The following is an 18,710-nucleotide window of genomic DNA, read 5'->3' as shown; positions in this document are numbered from 1 at the left end:
GCATTATATCCCGCAGAACTAAGAGGAAATAATATATTATTTTCTTTTTTTCTAAGTTTAATTTGTTTGCAACCACTGGTAAGAAGCTCAGGAGGAGGATGAAACCTTAGGCAGTCACCTTGCATTCTATCAATAGCTGCAGATGTGTGATTTGTTGCTTAGCAAAAAGGTCTTCTTCATTCTTCATTACAGCAGATGTGTTTCAACACAATGAATTAAAATGAACCACACTAGCATCTTATCTGATTGAAAAACCAGCAAGAAAAATAAAGCACTCTGGGTCATTATATCAATCCATTGAGCTCTGGAATTCGAGAGAAAAATTAAGAAAGGAATGGGTAATAAACGTTACCTGCACACAAAGTATCCGAGGATACACTTTTAAAACTGAGGCATGGTTGGTGATAAAACTCATCAAGTAGGAGTCAGCAGTTGAATTAGTTCTGCAACCCAGAGAGTGGTGAGCCTGTGGAATTTGTTACTACAGAAAGTAGTTGAGACCAAAACATTGTGTGCCTTCGAGATAGCTCTTGGGGCGAAAGGGATCAAAGGGTATGGGGAGAAAACAGGAGCAGGCTATTGAGTTGGATGATCAGCCATGATTATAATGAATGGCGGTGTAGGCTCGAAGGGCCGAATGGCCTACTCCTGCTCCTAGAGTCTATGTTTCTATGCAATAATTATTGATCTGGTGATTTATTTCCATCAAATTGTTTGTTCAGAAGTTGTACTTTAATGAATGTATTGTATTGAGGCTTTCAGTAATTGCAATTCTGGACATTGCATTTATTGTGGGTTATTTGCATTTATGTTTTTTATTCTCTATGGAGGAAAATAGCAATGTAAAAAAGTATCTAATATGATGTGTGACACAAATTAAGTACATAAATTGCATTTAATAATAAAAAACATCTTCTCCAGAATAAGAATCATTGTACATTCAATAATATTTTCCCCTCTGAGTGCTGGTGTTCCCTGATCAACTCCACTTTAAGAAAATGGCACAATTTGAGTTTATTCACCTGAGGTGGTTAGGGGGAAGGGTCACACAGTAATCATTCTGTTTAAGGAAATTAAATGAAATTAATGTGACTTATAAATGAATTATCTTTCATCCATCTGGTCTAGCTGCTGCTAAATACATGGGCAATCAGCCAGCTTTCAAATCACCACAGATATTCCTTATAGCTGAAGAGAGGCTAATATCACGAGGTGTGAACCTCCTTTCTAACTTCATAATGATATAATCCACAATCTTCTCCGTCTGCTAAGAATTAAGTTGGGAATGGAGAGACTTGGGAATTGAACTTGCATTTGTCCTTCACTCAATGGCAACAATTTTGAGAATGTTCTCTTGTCGTCTCATTTGCTGGGAACGCAGATTGGAGGAGCAGGCATGGAAGTTAACATAAAAGCAAAACACTGCAGATGCTAGAAATCTGAAATAAAAACACAAAATGCTGGAAACTCTTGGCAGGTCAGGCAGCGTCTCTGAAGAGGCACAGTGTAAATGTTTCCAGTTGATGCCCTGTAACTCACACTGAAACATTAAGTTTGTTTCAAAGCAATTATGAATTTGCATTCTCTGTCTAGTCAATCCTGCTGATTTCCATTCTTTCTGTAGGTCCGACAGACCTGATAATGAGGTGGTCATGTTTGACCCTATATATTAGGCACAGCTTAAAGAAAGGAACCAGGCTACAAGAAGTGCAGTTGTCAGTCCAATAAAAACTCTCCTATACTTCTTGTTATACTTTAATTCCAGTAGAGGTGGCTTTAATAATATATATTTGTAGGGGTAGAGTTTACACATTGGGTGCAATCAGTGCCCTGGATCCGCATTGTTCGCAAAATTTTGCTATTTTTTTTTCCAGGTTTCAGTTGCATATCATCAAATGTTAAATCAGCCATGAACCACCACAATCAAATAGTGTTTAATAACACTTTTTAAATTAAAAATTTGTCTAAAAATATTCCTTGATACATTTAAGAAAGGTAACTTAAAATCACATAATCTTGTGCTAATACCAGTTGCTTCCAGACATGACTAAGGGAATGAAGGGAGATCACACGGAGCAGGAAAAACTGCTAGAAGAGGGAGGAGGAGGAGGAGAATAGCTCAAAGCAGGAGGCCATATCCACTGAAGATCTTTAAAAGAGCAATCCTCTTGGGCTGAATATCCCCCCCGTCAGAAGGGGGTTGTGCGGGGTGCGCATGAGCATGCACGTCGCCATTTTACGTGAGCGGGCCAATTAGGGCCCACCCAGCGTGACGCACACCCAGAAGCGCTGAGCGCTCCCTGTGCGGGGGAGTGGGGGGGTTCCCTGAGAGGTTCCCTGCGCTCTTTCGCGCATGCGTGCGAAAGAGTGCAGAGATCTCATTGAGGCACGAAGGTGCCTCAGGGAGATTTGTTCCAGTGCTAAAGTTTCAAATAAAGGTTTGTAACACTTTTAAAACATGCCCCCTCATGTGGCACTATCACATGAGCTGGGACATGTCAAAGAATAGAAGTATACATTTTTATTACATTTTAAAACACTTCATGAAACATCATCCCGCCAGTGGATGAGGATTCATGAAAAACACAAAGGCCGCCTGAGCTCTTCACCCTGCCCGCCAACATTAAGGTTGGACAGTCAGCATTCTTAACAGCTTTAATTACTTTCTTAATGGCCTTAATAGGCCTTTGACAGTTCGGCGGGTGCGCAGCTGACATGGCTGTGCGCCTGCAGAACTGACAATCTAAATGACACGTGATGATGTCGGGACGCCTGCCCGACGTCACCGCGCGTCATTTTATGGGTTGGCAAGCAGGCTCCGCCCCCACTCTCCTTTATGTCAACATCAGTGAGGACTAACTTATGAGATGTCTTTGCTTCATAGAAGCGGTCGTGTGAAATCTGCCAATTACTGCCACCACAGCTGCAATCTCAAAGTAGGGCAAGGACAGCATTATCTGTGGCTGTCAAAATGACCATGGTTCTTAACTTTTATGCAACCAGCTCTTATCAGGCTGCTGCTCGATATATAAACAGCATCTCACAGATTGCAACACACTGCTGTATGAGGGAGGTCATTGAAGCTTCCTGTACAGAGAGAGACAGCTCATCTCACTTCCACTTGCCAGAGACAAGCAAGCAGAGCAAGTGTAAAAGTTTGCACAGATTGCAGGTTTCTCCATGGTTCAGGGTACCATTGGCTGCGCTCAAATTGCCTTGTATGGGCTTCATACGAACATGGCATCAACGGGTATTTCACTCCTGAATGTGCAGCTGTTGTGTGAACACAGGTAACGTAACATGCAGGTGAAAGTAGTCACAATTCCTTCATTCGCTGCAAGTCCCCTGCACTTGACCCACCACAGCAAGACAAAGGTTGGCTACTGGATGCTAAGGGTTATTCACTCATGACATGGCTATTGACTCTGGTCCAGAACCCCTGCACATGTACACAGCAAACATTCAGTGAGAGCCATAATGCCAGAAGAAACATTATATTGCGTACCATCGGTATCTTCAAACAACAGTTCCGCTGCCTGGATCACTCTGGAGTAGCCTAGAGAGCAGACTAATGGGGTGCTGTGAATCCCCTTTCAACAATACTATCCAGAGCCATGATGGCAGCAGTCTTAGCTTGCAAGGCAGCTGTACCTTCCACTACAGCTTTCTAGCCCTTCTTAGAAGCTGTTTGTTTTGCAATACAAGCTGTGACATCTGCCATCGGACACTGTATCATGTTGGATTCCACAGGTGTCCTGATGGAGGTGTGCTGTGCAGAAGAGCTAATGTGTGACCTTGTCGTCTAGCATGCTGGTACTTCCACTATCCTTTCCTCCGTTCTGGTACTGTGCACTTTTGCCCACTATCTCATCACTTGCAAATTCCTCTCTTTCTTAGCCTCTAAAATATGTGCACACTGCCAGTCTCTCAGGTGGTGGCTTCAAGTGTAAGGTCGAGTGGTGGTATCTTTCCATGTTCACTGGCAAGACACATTGGGTGTCTGAAATGATAAAGGGACAAAGGTTGAGTTGTGGGGAGGGGAGACGAGAGAAGAAGTGCATGCTTACACCATTGGCAACTTGCAAGTTAAAAGCGGTTATGGGATGAGAGAGAAATGGGATGAGAGAAAGTGCATTAGAGATGCAGATACCCTCATCATATAACACTTCAGCCCCACCAATGGCCACGGCCTCAGTGATGCCCCTTCCTATGATAACTAGCATTGTGTCCTCCCTGAATGTTAAAACATGTGCAGGTATGCTTGTCGTCCTCCACTTCTATGGTATTGCCTGCAGGTATGTGTCGCCTTCTCTAGCAAGAAAGGAGGAGGTGTGTCAGTGGATGCTTTATTTTTCATTTATTTATGGGGTGCAGACATAGCTGGCAAGGCCAGAATTTATTGCCCATCTCTAATTGCCCTTGAAAAGGTGGGGTGAGCTGCCTTCTTGAACTGCTGCAGTCCATGTGGTGTAGGTACACCCACAGTGCTGTTAGGAAGGTAATTCCAGAATTTTGACCCGGCGCCAGTGAAGGAACAGTGATATATTTCCAAATGATGATGGTGTGTACATTGCGCGGGAACTTGCAGATAGTGGTGTTCCCATGTGTCTGCTGCCCTTAAACATTTCTAGGTGGTACATTTGGAAGGTGCTGTCGAAGGAACCTTGGCGAGTTGCTGCAGTGCATCTAGTAGATGGGATACATTGCTGCCATTCTTTGCCAGTAGCAGAGGGAGTGAATGTTTAAGATGATGGATGGACTGCTGATCAAGTGGGTAGCTTTGTCCTGGATCGCGTCAAGCTTCTTGATTGTTGAATAGTGACCAGTGTGTGTGCGCTGTGAGTTGTAGGTGTGAGGCTTGCAACAGTTCTAAGTGTGTGATGGTGAGGTAAAGAATGTGAATTGAAGGTTTGAGTACTGATTGATATTCATAGAAATAGTTGGCTGGTGGAATCGCTAGTGGTGCTGTTGACAGCATATGCTATTTGAAAATGAACTCACCTTGAGAACTTATATCAGATGGTCAAACGCCTTCCTGCACTGATTCCATGTTCTTGGAGAAATATTGTTGGCATTTATCTCCACTATTACTTCCACCCACTTCCTCCTGTGCATCTGTCTGAAAGGCCACCTGCTCCCCTCTCGAATGCAGCACATCTCTCCTTCTCTCCACTCCTTGCAACAAGACCTTTGGTGCATTGTCAGAAAGCCTTGATGCCCACTCTCTTGGATGTTCAGCCATTCCATCACAGCTCAGACTGACTTTTGAAAAAACACTCTTGACACCTCTTACAGCCACAATGCACTTCACCATAAAAGATGCAGGCTACCTTTAAATAGTGCTTATACTCACAATATTAGGTCCCTGTTCTGATGTGTGCAGCCAGTGAGCAGCACAGATAGCACTGGATGTATGCAGCAATCATTTAAAACAGCAGCCAGCATGAATTTAACATGCTGCCCATAACACCAAGGACAAGCATCAGTTAATCATTTGCTGCAATCTCCAAACCTTTATTGGGGGTTATCCAATTTAATCCCCACTATAAATGCAAGTTGTTGTTGACTCTTTGATTCAAAACTGCAAGAGACTAGATAGGTAGCAACTGTCTTCCCCTACTTTGGGCTTTTTGTGTTGCAATGAGGCCAATACATTCCATACTTGTATATGATACATATTACAACAAAGAACAAAGGACCAGATTTTGCCTTCAGTTGTGAAGTGATGGTGTTTTCTGCTGACCTGGAAGAAATCTGCCCACAAAGATCTAACAATCTCTGTGATGTGGATTTCACCTTTTCTGACCTTAATTTCATTCTGGTGCTAGCCTTTGGGATCTCTGTCCAGCAACACTGATATCATCAAGCAAGCTAAGCTGTCAATTACATTGAAAGGGTCTGACAGACAGCAAACTAAGAAGTTATAAGGGGTTTCATCATTCACTTTTTAAGAATAATTTTCTAATAGAAACAAAATAAAGACATGGACATACACATGGGATTAAGGTAGGAGCTGAAATATCATAAACAAACTTTTTTTAAAGAACCTTCTATTACTTAAATATCTCGGGAACTTTTAATGTGCAACGGAGAAATTTGGTGTTCCACAAATATAAAGTTGATTTTTCAGGGTCAGAGAGGTTGTTCTGCAATAATTATGACTTAGTACACTATTAAAAATCAAATTACACCTCATTCAACAAAGTGTCACAAAGTGCATGCATAATGAGGCATGGCTATGCGCCCAAACCAATAAAAGTATTAGCACAGCAGGACGTTCTGTTTTGACAACAACTGAAGCGAATTATTGACTTTGCTTGATTGACATCTTCAAATGGTTATAATACATTTTTCCTTCTGTAACCTCTTTTGTTAATGTCCCAATGTTTATTTGCTCAAGATTTAGAGGTGTGAAATGTTTGTAGCCTCTGTTATTGATAGAAATAGAAAATGTTGGAAAAACTCAGCAGCTCTGGCAGCATCTGTGGAGAGGGAAACAGAGTTAATACTTTGAGTCTGTATGACTCTCCTCAGCTCTGAAGAAGAAATGTTGACTGTTTCTCACTCCACAGATGCTGCCAGACCAACTGAATTTTTCCAGCATATCCTGTTTTTATTTCAGATTTCGAGCATCTGCAGTATTTTGCTTTTATTCTCTGTTATTGATACCTTAATGGTCTGGCTGATTGACACTTTTGTGGGAGCAGCAGTTTTTTTTTTCCAAAAGACGTTTTGTGAATGAGTGTGTTCTTTTCTGTCTTAGCAGTTCTACACTTTCCTTTGTTATTATATGGTTCATTGGTTATGTGCATAGTGCACAGCGGGTGAATGGGCATGAGTTGACATTGATTTGACAAGGACAGTATAAGGGAACATGGGGGTGCTTGAGTTGGCACTCAGTGGACATTGAGAGGACATGGGGACGTAGATAAGGACTTCTGAATTTACCTTTCAAAAGGTTCCAAAATCCAGACTGTGGTTCAGGACTCCTTTGAGGGGCCATAAGCCACAAGTCATGGAGAAACTGGCACAACTCCACAGAAATTGCAGGGGGCTAGGAGATGCCTAGCCCTGTGATGGAGCTGGCTAGTTTGGGAATGTAGGTTGCAGGCTCGCTACCTGTATGTTTATTCCACGCCAGAAAAAAATTGGGGTGCCAAGGATAGGAGCAGGAATCCTGGAATTGGGTTCTGCTTGCTGCTTTTAAATGCTCCCTGAATCGTTCTAACTGTGAAAATCCAGGCCATTATGGCACAGAAGGAGGATTAATGAGAGGTTATTCAGCTCTCAACCACTGTCCACATATGCACAATCACAGCAGTGTTTACTGCAGACAGAAGCAAGATCCCTAGATGAATTTTCCCACTTTAAGCCAGCAGCAGTGATTCCAATTATGCCATTCTGTTGTCATTTGAGATTAATCAACCAATGCAACACAAGCCTGACGTTGGTTCTAGAACCTTCCTGGACCTTTTGGCTTTGCTATTCACTGGATAAATTCACTGAGCTGTGGGGGAAGCTGGAAAGGACACTGTATCTTGTGTAATCCTCAGTTCACCAATAAACACTGCTGCAGTGTATAAAAATAGTGTGAGATGGTTTCAAGGTTTTGGTTGTTCTTGCATTGAGATTTCATCAGGGTGTTTTGGACCTTTGTCTTCAGTCTCCGGTACTTGTATTATAACTCCAGGTATTAGATTGATGCTTTTGTCCTTCCCATTTTCGGCATATATTCATCACATCTTGACAAGTAAGGTTGTGAATATGTTGGTTGATGGCTTAATTTAAATTTATCTGTGTGACTTTGGTTGTCAGCTTCCATTGTCCTTGTCTTTCTTAGTGGTTGTTTTTTTGGTAGTTACACGCATGTAGCTAACAATATAAGTGTGTATGTGTCTGTGTGTGTGTGTGTAGTGCGTGTGTCTGATTTCTATCTTTAATAACTGTTTTTCTGCATTCATTTTTTTCTTGTATTTCAAATCATTCGTATTTATTAAGCAGTTAACAAATACAGAAGTTCTGCCTTCCCCCACCACCATCTCCCCTCCACCCTTTCCTACCCCATCTTACATTTTCAAGGCAGTTAATCGCCCTGTTTTAAGTATTCTTACAGAGATGATTTCTGGCTTGCATTTGTTGGGCAAGATTTTAACTCACTCAAAATCCATTCACTTACAAAGAGTTAAAATTAAGCCTGCCCATTTCTATAGCAGCGTCCTCGTGCTTCATAGTGCATGGTCTGCTAAAGATCAGAATGGAACATAATGGGAGCAATGTGTATATGTGTTAAATTTGGCACCTTGTACATTTAAGCGGTTGAATGATCTGCTAAAGGTAAAGGAAATACATACTCAATGGTCTGGAATTTCCTTCGAGCTGCTTTTGTTCCACCATTGTAACTGTGCTGGAGGTACAGCACAAACTCTGCTTACTTCTGTCTTGGCTCTGCTGAGGAGCTGCTGGATTTCCTGCTCACCCTAATTGGCAAGCTACCTGTCAGCAGTCATTGAGCACTGGTGATTTGCCAAAAGGATTACACTGAGGCCTGACATTAGGCTTGGTCCTTTCAAAGTTGAAAGGTAAGCAGCATAAAGGAATGGCTGATCTGTTGTAGCTTCAAATGTCGCTATTTTTTCTTTTATAGATTAAAAAAAATCTATCAAATGTGAAGTTTGAAAGTGGTGAAAATTAACCAGTATGATTCCTTTTTAATGTATAATTTTTAGAATTTCCAGGGAGCATACCCTAGAAACTCTAATAATGCGCTACTAATTTCATGTCTTCAATATCTGCATATTCTCTTTCAAGCCTGGTGTTTTAATCCCTCTATTCAAATTGAGACAATGTTGGGTATACCTAAAGCTTAAATTTCAAATCCCATGTAATAACTTTTCACATATCCATGGTTTATAATGAGAACAATTCTTGAGCTACAGCTTTTTGGGAGCTGTGTCAGCTTTTACTAGTTTCCTTGTTTGACATGTTGGTATTAAAACAGTTTTCCCATTATAAGCAATGAGCGCTTATGAGGTTAAAATTGCAAATTATTAATTTCCTGATATACACAGTAAGCTACCATTCCTAAGGGCAGTGTCAGTGGTGGGAACTATATGGGAAAGAGACGAGCACAAACTTGATGGTCCAAATGATCTGTTTCCATTTTATAACATTCTATGATTAAGTTAGCACAATGTCAAACCTGGGTGTAATGGCATCAGTACCTTTGTTCTTCCCACTTGAAATGAATAATGACAGTCTTACACTAGTGTTTAATGAGCAATGTCTCCTTGAAGAGAACATCTGTGTTTTACATTCTGCAAATGCCACCCTGCAGTATAATGGGATGGCTTCTACAAAACCTGGTAAAAAATCATTTCTAATATACCGTTAGTTCAACATTACTCAAATGATTCAGAAGGGTGTTTGTGAAGGAAGTGTAAAAATGCACGGTGATGCAGTTGTGATACTATGGATTTAAGACACACTGTTAGGGCAGAATAGAAAAAAGCTTCATTATCCTTTTATCGAAGGTGCCATGTTTCACTGAACAATGCAAACAGTGCCATGGGACTGTGAAGCCATGATTTCTTCTAGCATTGCATAGGTTGTACATGGTACATGAAGTTCCAGTAATCAAACAAGAACAGCAACAACTTTATGTTTATATTGTGCTCTTAATGTAGAAAAACATCCAAAAGCACCTTTCAAAAAATAGGCACTGAGCCAAATAAGGAGATGTTAGGAGGCATGACCGAAACTTTGGTGGAATTTAATGAGTTTTAATGGAAGAGAGGCAAACAGAAGGGAATTCCTGAGTTCGGTTCCTGGGTGGCAGATGGCATGGCCACAAATGGTGGGACGGCAGAGGAATTGGATGCACAAGATGCCAGAGTCAGAAGAGAGCTCAGGGAAAGGAGTTGCAAGTTTATAGAGATACGGTGGGTGAGAACATTGAGGAATTTAAACACAAATATTAGAATTTTAAATTTGAGGCATTGGGAATGAGAACTAATGGGGTTCGGTGATGACAGGTGTGATGGGTAAGAAGGGCTTGTTGTGTGATAGGATATGGGCAGCAGAGTTTAGCTGAGCTGAAGTTTACAAAGAATGTAGTGTGTGAGGCTGACTCAGGTAGTGCTGGAATAGCCCAACCAGTACTGACAAAGACATGGATGAAGGTTTCAGTGGCAGAAAGGTTAAGGTAGAGCTAAATCTGGAAAATTCACAGAGGTTCAATTAGATGTTCTATGTGGTGGAAAGCAATGTGGGCCTGGAAGGACAGTTCAAGGTTGAATAGGACATGGATATTATGAGCAATCTGGTTCTACCTGAGACAGTAGCAGTACATGGCAAGGATTTGGAATTCCTGGCAAATGCCAAAGGCAATATCTTTGGTATTTCCAATGTTTAGCTGAAGAAAAATATGGTTCATCCAAGTTTGGATGTGAGACAAACAGTCTGACTGCACAAAGACAGTGGAGAGGTTAAGAAAGCTGGTGTGCAGGTAGTTGAATGTGGCATCAGCATACAGGTGGAAAGTGACCCCATTGGCGGAATATTAACTGTCACATGCTGTTCCCAACAGTGGACCCAGAACAGTGCTCCACTTCCTCCCTCTTGGTCTTTCCCATTTCCCACACAAATCTAATTAAAATTTAAAGAGCTGGCAGTGTGCAAGAGAGACACATACAATTCTATGTCTGGGGAAGCTTTTCATTTGTGAAACCTGCTGTCAGCTGGCAATGCAGCAAGTGCGGGTAGGCTGTAAAATAGCTTCCTGGACAAAAAGGGAAGCTCTGCATCATGGCCACAACTTTGCAGTCAAATGCCAGCGCCCTTCTTCTACAATCCTTTCCCTGATTGGCTCCATTTTGACCAGCATCCCCATCTAGTGCTGGATGCTGCTGGGGCTTTGCAGCCTCTGTTGTTGACTGGCAAGAGCTCTCCCTCATTGCATCCTCTCCTCCTGCTCCCGAGGCTCCAGGAATATTGGGTGTATGAGACCCACAGATATTCCAGCAATTGAACTGTGTGTGTGAAGAAGGCAGACAGTGAGATTAGAACATGTATGTCCATGGATTTCATCCATAGAGCTTCCATTGTCCACAACCAAAACTTCACCCATCACACACTGGGCACCTCCCATTTTTATCTCCAATTCTGGCACCGCACCGGGTTTTGGAGACACAGCAAAGATGGTCATTGTTAAGGTTTGTGTTAGAACCCATTACCTTCCACCTTCCTTCTGTCACCTTCACGCTTGCCTCATCACTCTTGACCCTCCCAACATCACTTTGTACCTTCCCTCTATGACCCTTCAACCTCTCCCCATTACCTTGGACCCTGCCACCCTCCAATTGGAAATGACAACTCTTGCCTCCCCCCCACCCACCCCCACAAAGCCTACACCCATCCTTAGAGTTGTTGTTAGATCTGATAACCTGCCCTACAAGACCTTCGATTATTCCAACCTCAGACTGGACCTGCCTGCCTACCAAATTGACCTCCATCTTTGACTGCGAATGTTCCCTCTGACAGCTAACATCCTGACATAGACGCACATACAGACAGTTCCAGCCACCCCCACACCCCCCTCACCACTTTTAGGGGCCTCATTTTCTTACCTTGGCTGACTGTCCTCATCAACTCCCCCAACTCACCCAGGATGCCAGACCCTTCGCTCTTCCAATCCTCCATGCCCCCAACGATACCCTCTGTCCTCCCTTGGATCTCTGTTCCACTCCTCATGCCCCCAACCCCACTCCACACACGCCACCACCACCCACCTCCCCCCCCCACCCCCAACTGTCAAAGGAACAGTAGATATATCTGAACCCAGCCTCTACCTCCTATTATACATCTTTATGTTATTTTCACTATTGTTGTGCTGGTGGAAGCAGAGGTGAGTTATTCTAATCAACGTGGTATTCATTGCTAGAAATGGGAATGGAAGATTTTACCATTTTGGGAGCTCACAGGCAGGTATTCCACATCCATATATTCTCCTTGGCAACCTCATTACCACATATGGGGCAGAAATTTCTGGGTGACGTGCGGGGCGTAAAATGACGCGCGGTGACGTCGGGCGCGCGTCCCGATGTCACCGTGCACCATCACGATATTTCGCTGGGCGGGCGCGCGACGAAGTTCGATGTGTGCCCGGCATTAATTAAAGGGCTGGTTAAGGCCCTTAAATCGGCAACTGAAGCCGATTTTCAGGCGCCCGTGCGATCTTCGGGCGCCCGTGCGATCTTTGGCTCGGCGCATGGGCGCAACAGGCAGGCGGGTAAGAGACTTTTTAATAAAACTCATCCAGGGCAGGATATGAGGGCTCAGTGGGGTTGTCAATCTGGTCTGTGAAGTATTTATTGCAGAAAGTTTTTTAAATTTGCCTTTGTGATCTGTAGCAGTTCAGATCGATTTCCAGTAGCTTTCTCATTACTTTTAACCTTCAGGTCAGCACTCTGCAGTCAGGAATCTTTATCGGGCCTGCAGCTTCCCGGAGGCCTCCCTTTAGCCTGGGTATGGGTTCTGATATGTCCACTAGAGGCAGCTTCTCTGAGGAGGAAGGGAGGGCGAGAATAAGGAGGAGGCCAGGAGTGGACAATCAGCCTCCAGGGGAGCCACCTTTGGGAGTACAGGCGCAGGCACAAGGGGTGCAGGGCCAAGAGGCAGTCCAAGGTGGAAGGGGCCGCAGAAGACGCCACAGTCCTGCTGCCAGGGTATACAGGCGGCGAAGCATCTACCTCAATATGACTGAGGTGCAGTGCTGAAGGAGGCTCCGACTGTCAAAGCAGACAGTACACTACATCTATCGGATGATTGACCTGAGATCTCTCCTAACTGTGTGGGTGGACACCCCATGCCAGCGGCTCTGAAGATCACAGTTGCCCTCAACATCTATGCCTCTGGCTCCTTCCAGGGCTCGGTGGGTGATCTTTGCAGTGTCTCCCAATCAGCTGTACACACTCGTGTCAAGCAGGTTACAGACGCTCTGTTCAGGCTTGCATTGACCTTCATCCACTTCCGTTGGGACCAGGCAAGCCAGACACAGCGAGCCAGAAGCTTGGCAGCCATTGCTGGCTTCCCCCGTGTCCAGGGTGCTATAGACTGCACACATATGGCCATCAAGGCGCCAGCAGGTGAGCCCGGTGCCTTCGTCAACAGGAAGGGCTTCCACTCCATGAAGGTGCAGATAGTGTGTGATCACAGGATGCTGATTCTACAAGTCTGTGCAAGGTACCCAGGCAGCTCCCATGACGCCAACATCCTCAGACACTCCCAGGCTCGACTTGATGGATGGCTGCTGAGTGACAAGGGCTATCCCTTGAGAAGGTGGCTCATGACACCTCTCTGCCATCCAAGAACAGAAGCTGAACAGCGGTACAATAGGAGCTACCCCTCCACATGGGCTGTGGCGGAGAGAGCCATCGGTCTTCTCAAGATGCACTTCCGATGCCTGGACCGCTCAGGGAGCGCACTCCAGTACCCCCCAGATCGTGTCTCGGTGATAGTGGTAGCATGCTGCGCTCTCCACATTCTTACGCTGGAAAGAGGGGACGCAGTGGACGATGATGTTGACGCAGTGGATGCGGCTGCACACGATGAGTCCAGCAGTGGTTTGGAGGATGAGGAAGCACAGGGGAATGATGAGGGGCTAAACGCTGACCCAGGACTGCACCAAGGAGGCAGGGACACCCGGGAGACTTTAACCCAATGAACCTTCAGCCAGCTCCACACAAATGGATCAGGAGGACCAGCCTTGCCTGGCGCTTCCATACTCGGCACTTAAGTGCTAAATCTTCCACCTCATCAGCTGCAAATAAGGGCTTTGGACATAAACCTCAATGTCCACTCAAACACTTATGACACGTATGTAAAACATACAAATGCAGCACAAAGGAGCCACCCTCAGCCATGGTGACACATCTGGTTTTAATTTCCTCCATCATAAGGTCACGCGAAATGAAAGTAAAATGTTTTTCAACCATAAACAAATAATAATTCCCTAATCTAGGGCCAGCACAAAAGCACCTGTGAGAAACCTGTGGTGTGCCTAAGGTGCCTTATGCTTACGTTTACGGGTGCTACATCTTGGTGCCGCCCCATTGCTCGGAGTGGCACCTGAAACAGCCTGCTGACTCTGCCGTGCTCTTGTCCTTGATGACCTTGGCGGTCGTCCTCTGGCCCGTGGACCCTGTGCTGGCCCCGCCTGGGAGGGATTTGCCAGGTCCACAGCTGGCATCTCCCCAGTCATCGTAGCCTCACCCAATGAAGTGGTCACTGGGAGAGGGGCGAAGCAGCTGGTGCCCTCATCCGGAGCACCGTGAGAGGAGCCCGCAGATACGACAGGCAGCTGCTCCGCCGACGTGAGGTCACCCCGGACCTCCCTGCTCACCATGGATGGATGGGCAACGAGCTGGGAAGCTTGAAGGGCAGACCATCTCCCACATTGGCAATGACCAGCTGTGGCCACTGGCGCTGTGAGGGCTTGCAGGTCCGAGCATAACCCCAGGAGAAGCTGCTTGTTCTCCTGGAAGCCCCTCTCCAGGAGAGTCACCACTCTTTCCATGGAGGAAGCATGACGCTCTGACATGAGGCTTATTGCATCACTGATGCTCCGTGTAGATTCCTCCACTACGGACACCAAGCAAAGCATCATCTCATGCAACACTCCCAGATGCCCCCGCACACCCGGCCACGTTTCCTGCAGCTGCTGCATCGCGGACAACTCCAGAGGCACATCATCACGGCCCGACTCAGCATGTGCCTGGTCCCCTGCAGTCCTCCGGCTGCTGGCGCCATGGGCACTCTCTGTCTCTGCCAGCTCCTCCAGCGATTGTGAAGTTCCCCCTCCACTGTGCCCCGGGACACTAGCCGATGTTACAATTCCCACTGATGTGCTAGTATCTGCGCTGGTGCCTGCCTCGCAGAAATAGTGTGACGCTGGTGACAGTTGAGAGCCCTCAGGTGTGAGAGGAGGCATCTGCAATTGCTCCTGCTGGACAGCCTCTGATGATGCTGAAATTAACAACAAGGACAGTGGATCAGTTAGCGTCCACACAGTGACACACTTCATCCCTTTCCCCCAGGCTCATAATGCGCTCAACCTTCCAGAACCTATGGAGACGAATATTGGTGGGGTGGCAAATAGTCAGGAGGAGACCCAAACCTTACAGGCGGATACAGACGGGCTGGTCAGATGGCCTAAGGAATGCCAAATGGAATGTTATGTGGATAAGTGTGAGGTGATGCACTTGGGCAGGACAAACAAGGTACGGAAATACACGAGGAATGGTAGGACCGTGGAAAGTTAGGAGGATCAGAGGGGCCTTGCTGGGCATGTCAACAGGCCCGTTAAGGCAGTGGGACAGGTACATAAGGCGTTTAAGAAGGTAAATTCCATACTTGCCTTTATTAGCCGAGAAATAGAATGTAGGAACAGGTAGGTCATGCTGCAAGTGCAGAAAACGCTGCCTAGGCCACAGCTATAGTTCTGCGTGCAGTTGTGAAATGCGCTTCATGAGAGGGATCTGGAGTGGAGAGAGTGCAGAGGTCGCTGGACAGGAGCTGACAGGAGGTTGCCAGGCCTTTTAAACAGACTGCCAAGTCGCCATTGGACCTGGCGGCCTGTGCACACCCGCCGCAGTCCGCACACTCCCGCTATCCACGGGAGTCAGAAATGCGCTGGGTGGGCCTTAATTGGCCCGCCCGCGCAAAATGGCGGCACAACCCCGATCACAGGTGCCAATTGGGTCTGCGCCCGCCCACGTCTACTCCTGCTCCGCCCACCTGCCAAACGGAAAATGTTGGCCATGGGGATGGCCTGCAAGACCAGGGAACATGGCATGAATTAGGTGGGAGCTAAAATTTGATTTCCCAATGGCAGTGATTAAATCCTCCCTTGGATCTCTTTTCCAACCCTCGTGCTTCCCCCGACCCCCACCCCGGCTTGCCCTTGCTGATCCCAAGCCTCCATGCAAGCTGCTATTCTCCTGCTCCCTTCCCTTGTGCCGCAGAGTTCAGCAAAGAAAACCACTGACTTCAGACACAACTGCACAAAATTAACTGGTGCACACCACCTTTAAGCAAATGTGAACCAGATATCACAAGATTCTTGTGCACCGCTGACTTTATCTTGAAGGTGGGACGTAATTGTTTTAAAAAGCTTTATGCTAAAGAGTATTCATGGGGTGCAAATGTATTACAAGTAGGAACCTGTCGCTGGACAGTGTGAGGCCAGACACACCACAAACACACTGTTGATTTATTCGCTGCATCTCAACCTGCCATTGGGAAATTTTGGCTCCCGTCTAATTCATGCTACATTCCCTGGACTTGCAGGCTCTAAATATCCATCCCCATACGTGGTAATGAGGTTGCCAAGGAGAATATATAGATGTGGAATACCTGCCTGTGAGCCCCCAAAATGGTAAAATCTTCCATTCCCATTTCTAGTAATGAATACCACTTTGATGAGAATAACTCACCTCTGCTTCCACCGCCACAAAAATAGTGAAAATAATAAATATATATAAAATAAGAGGCAGAGGCTGGGTTCAGATATATCTGCTGTTGCTTTGACATTTTCAGTGCTTAACCTTCTACTTAAAATTTAAATAAGTGTTGCATCACTAAATGGAATAATAAAATGAATAAAACATTGGCTCCGGTTTTCATGTGACCTCAAAATCCTTTTACTCTGTGAAGAAATGTGCTGAATGTAAGAGTCTTGGTTAGATTAAACAGCAGTGACTTTAATTAATCCATTATCTCCTCTATCACACAGAGGGAATTTGGATACTTCTTGTTATGATCCTTATAGAGACTGATAACTTCTAAGAAGATATTTGAATTTCCAGTGACTGAATGACGGAAACACACAAGATTTCAGGCTTTAAGACTTTTATTGAAATAAACGAAAAACAACATTGCCTAAAAACTATTCAATGCAAGAATATATTCTAAACTGCTGATAAGATCCCTCATTTAACTTATAAATGACTGAAAATCCCCTTCCGCGGTTAAACTTTAAGCGTACACTTCATTCTCCAGGAACCAGTTCAAACTATTCTCAGCTGCTGATGGCTTTCTTCCTTATTCCTTTTCTAGCCAGATAATTTCTAATCCCCAAACTGACTTTCACAGTAAGGGTTACCCCGGAGATCTCTCCCTTTAGCCGAAGCTAGGCAAACCTTCCAGCCCCATTTAAATTCTCATGAACTTGGTCTCTTCAATTGGGATGAGAGCTTCCACCTGCATTCTGTGTGATAAACAGAGACTGACTGCCTCAATCTCTCAGTCTCCTTCTCCCCCTTCTCCCTCTCCCTCTCATCATCTCCCTCCCTCGCTCAGATTCTTGGCCACTCACTGTGTCTGTGAGGTACAGGAATGTCTTAGGAAAACCTACAACCCGATCCTACAATGACTTTTCCCCTCTCAAAGCCCATCTCCATTGCAATGAGAATCGCATGGGCCTTGTATCCAAATAGAAATGCTAATTACCTATCCTTTAGACCCCGAATGCCATTTCATCTTAAACTGTCTATTTAATTTCAAGTATAGCTGTTTAAAAAACCTGACATTCCTAACACCTCCATTTGAGACGTGGATACTAACAGTCTACCTAGAGTCAGCACAGATGCTCTTGCTATAGTCAACAGGTGTGAATAATTTGCACCTTCGTCAGAGTAAAACAATCCAGGCCTCAATCTCCCCATAGCAACCAAGTCACCCAAGTTTATTGTCGGGCAGAATTCAGAACAGGTCACATGACCTCCTTCATTCCTCCATTTTACCCTCAATTAAAGAGACAGTCCCAAAACATAACAATCTTTTAAACTTTATAGTAAATCCACTTTCTAACAACTTTCATCATTGAAATCTTCAATGAACCCTCAATGTTTTACAAAACTATTGGTTACATTGTATTCCTGTCCTTCTCCCGCACCTCTCCAGTACCAGAAAGGGTGATTGTCGTTCTGTCTTATAGATGCACTTGAAACTATGTTTAATGCTCATGTTACGGACAAGAGGAGGTTTAATTTAAAACAGTCCTGATTTCTCCTTTCACCATGCGTCCGTAAACAGAAAGGTGTTTAAATTTTGATTTCCCCTTTATAAGTGGTAGTATATTTTCCCCAACCCTTCAGTCTTTGGAATGATCCAATCCTCTATTAATAACTCCACAGCAAACTCAAGAAAGGGCAAAATCCTACTCAAAAAAATACAGGAAGGCCCCAGTACATTCACACAATAAAAGAGGGATGAGGGAATGTCCAGAGACAAAATAAGAATTATTGTTTCACGTGAGTTCAGAATCAAACTTAAAGCTGGACAGAGTTCTGTTCTGCTGCTGCTTTGTTGATAGAAGATGGCAGAAGCCTGAATTCAGCTCTACATGGCAATATTACAGGCACCAACTTTGGAGGGCGGTGGGAGGTGTGGGGGGAGTGGTCACATGACATAACTCCCACTTCTTCCTCTTGGTCTGGACAGAGGATGTATATTCCTGGTCTGGATTCTTGAGGGGGTTAATGTTGCACCCATTAATAAGTTTCAGCGGTTTCAGGGCCCCTTTGTCCTCGCAGATGTATTGTCTCCATTGGCCGAGCTCTGCCTTAGAAATGTAAAGGGTCTTTGTACATTTCCTTGGGATTTGATTTCTGCAGTCATGGGGTCATTAGCGCCTCTTTGGAGATAATGAGATC

At 44.9% G+C, this 18,710-nt stretch overlaps 1 protein-coding gene across 1 annotated transcript in view; it reads left to right on the top strand.

Annotated features, from left to right (window-relative positions):
• Positions 1–18,710, top strand: part of LOC144682985 (glypican-6-like) — a 1,097,394-nt gene that overhangs the window by 786,133 nt on the left and 292,551 nt on the right. The window lies entirely within an intron of this gene.

This window comes from Cetorhinus maximus, chromosome 7 (assembly GCF_964194155.1).
Source record: "Cetorhinus maximus chromosome 7, sCetMax3.hap1.1, whole genome shotgun sequence".
NCBI classification, from domain to species: Eukaryota; Metazoa; Chordata; class Chondrichthyes; order Lamniformes; family Cetorhinidae; genus Cetorhinus; species Cetorhinus maximus.
Note: the sequence above shows the minus strand (reverse complement) of the source record. Positions and strands in the feature narration are given on the sequence as shown.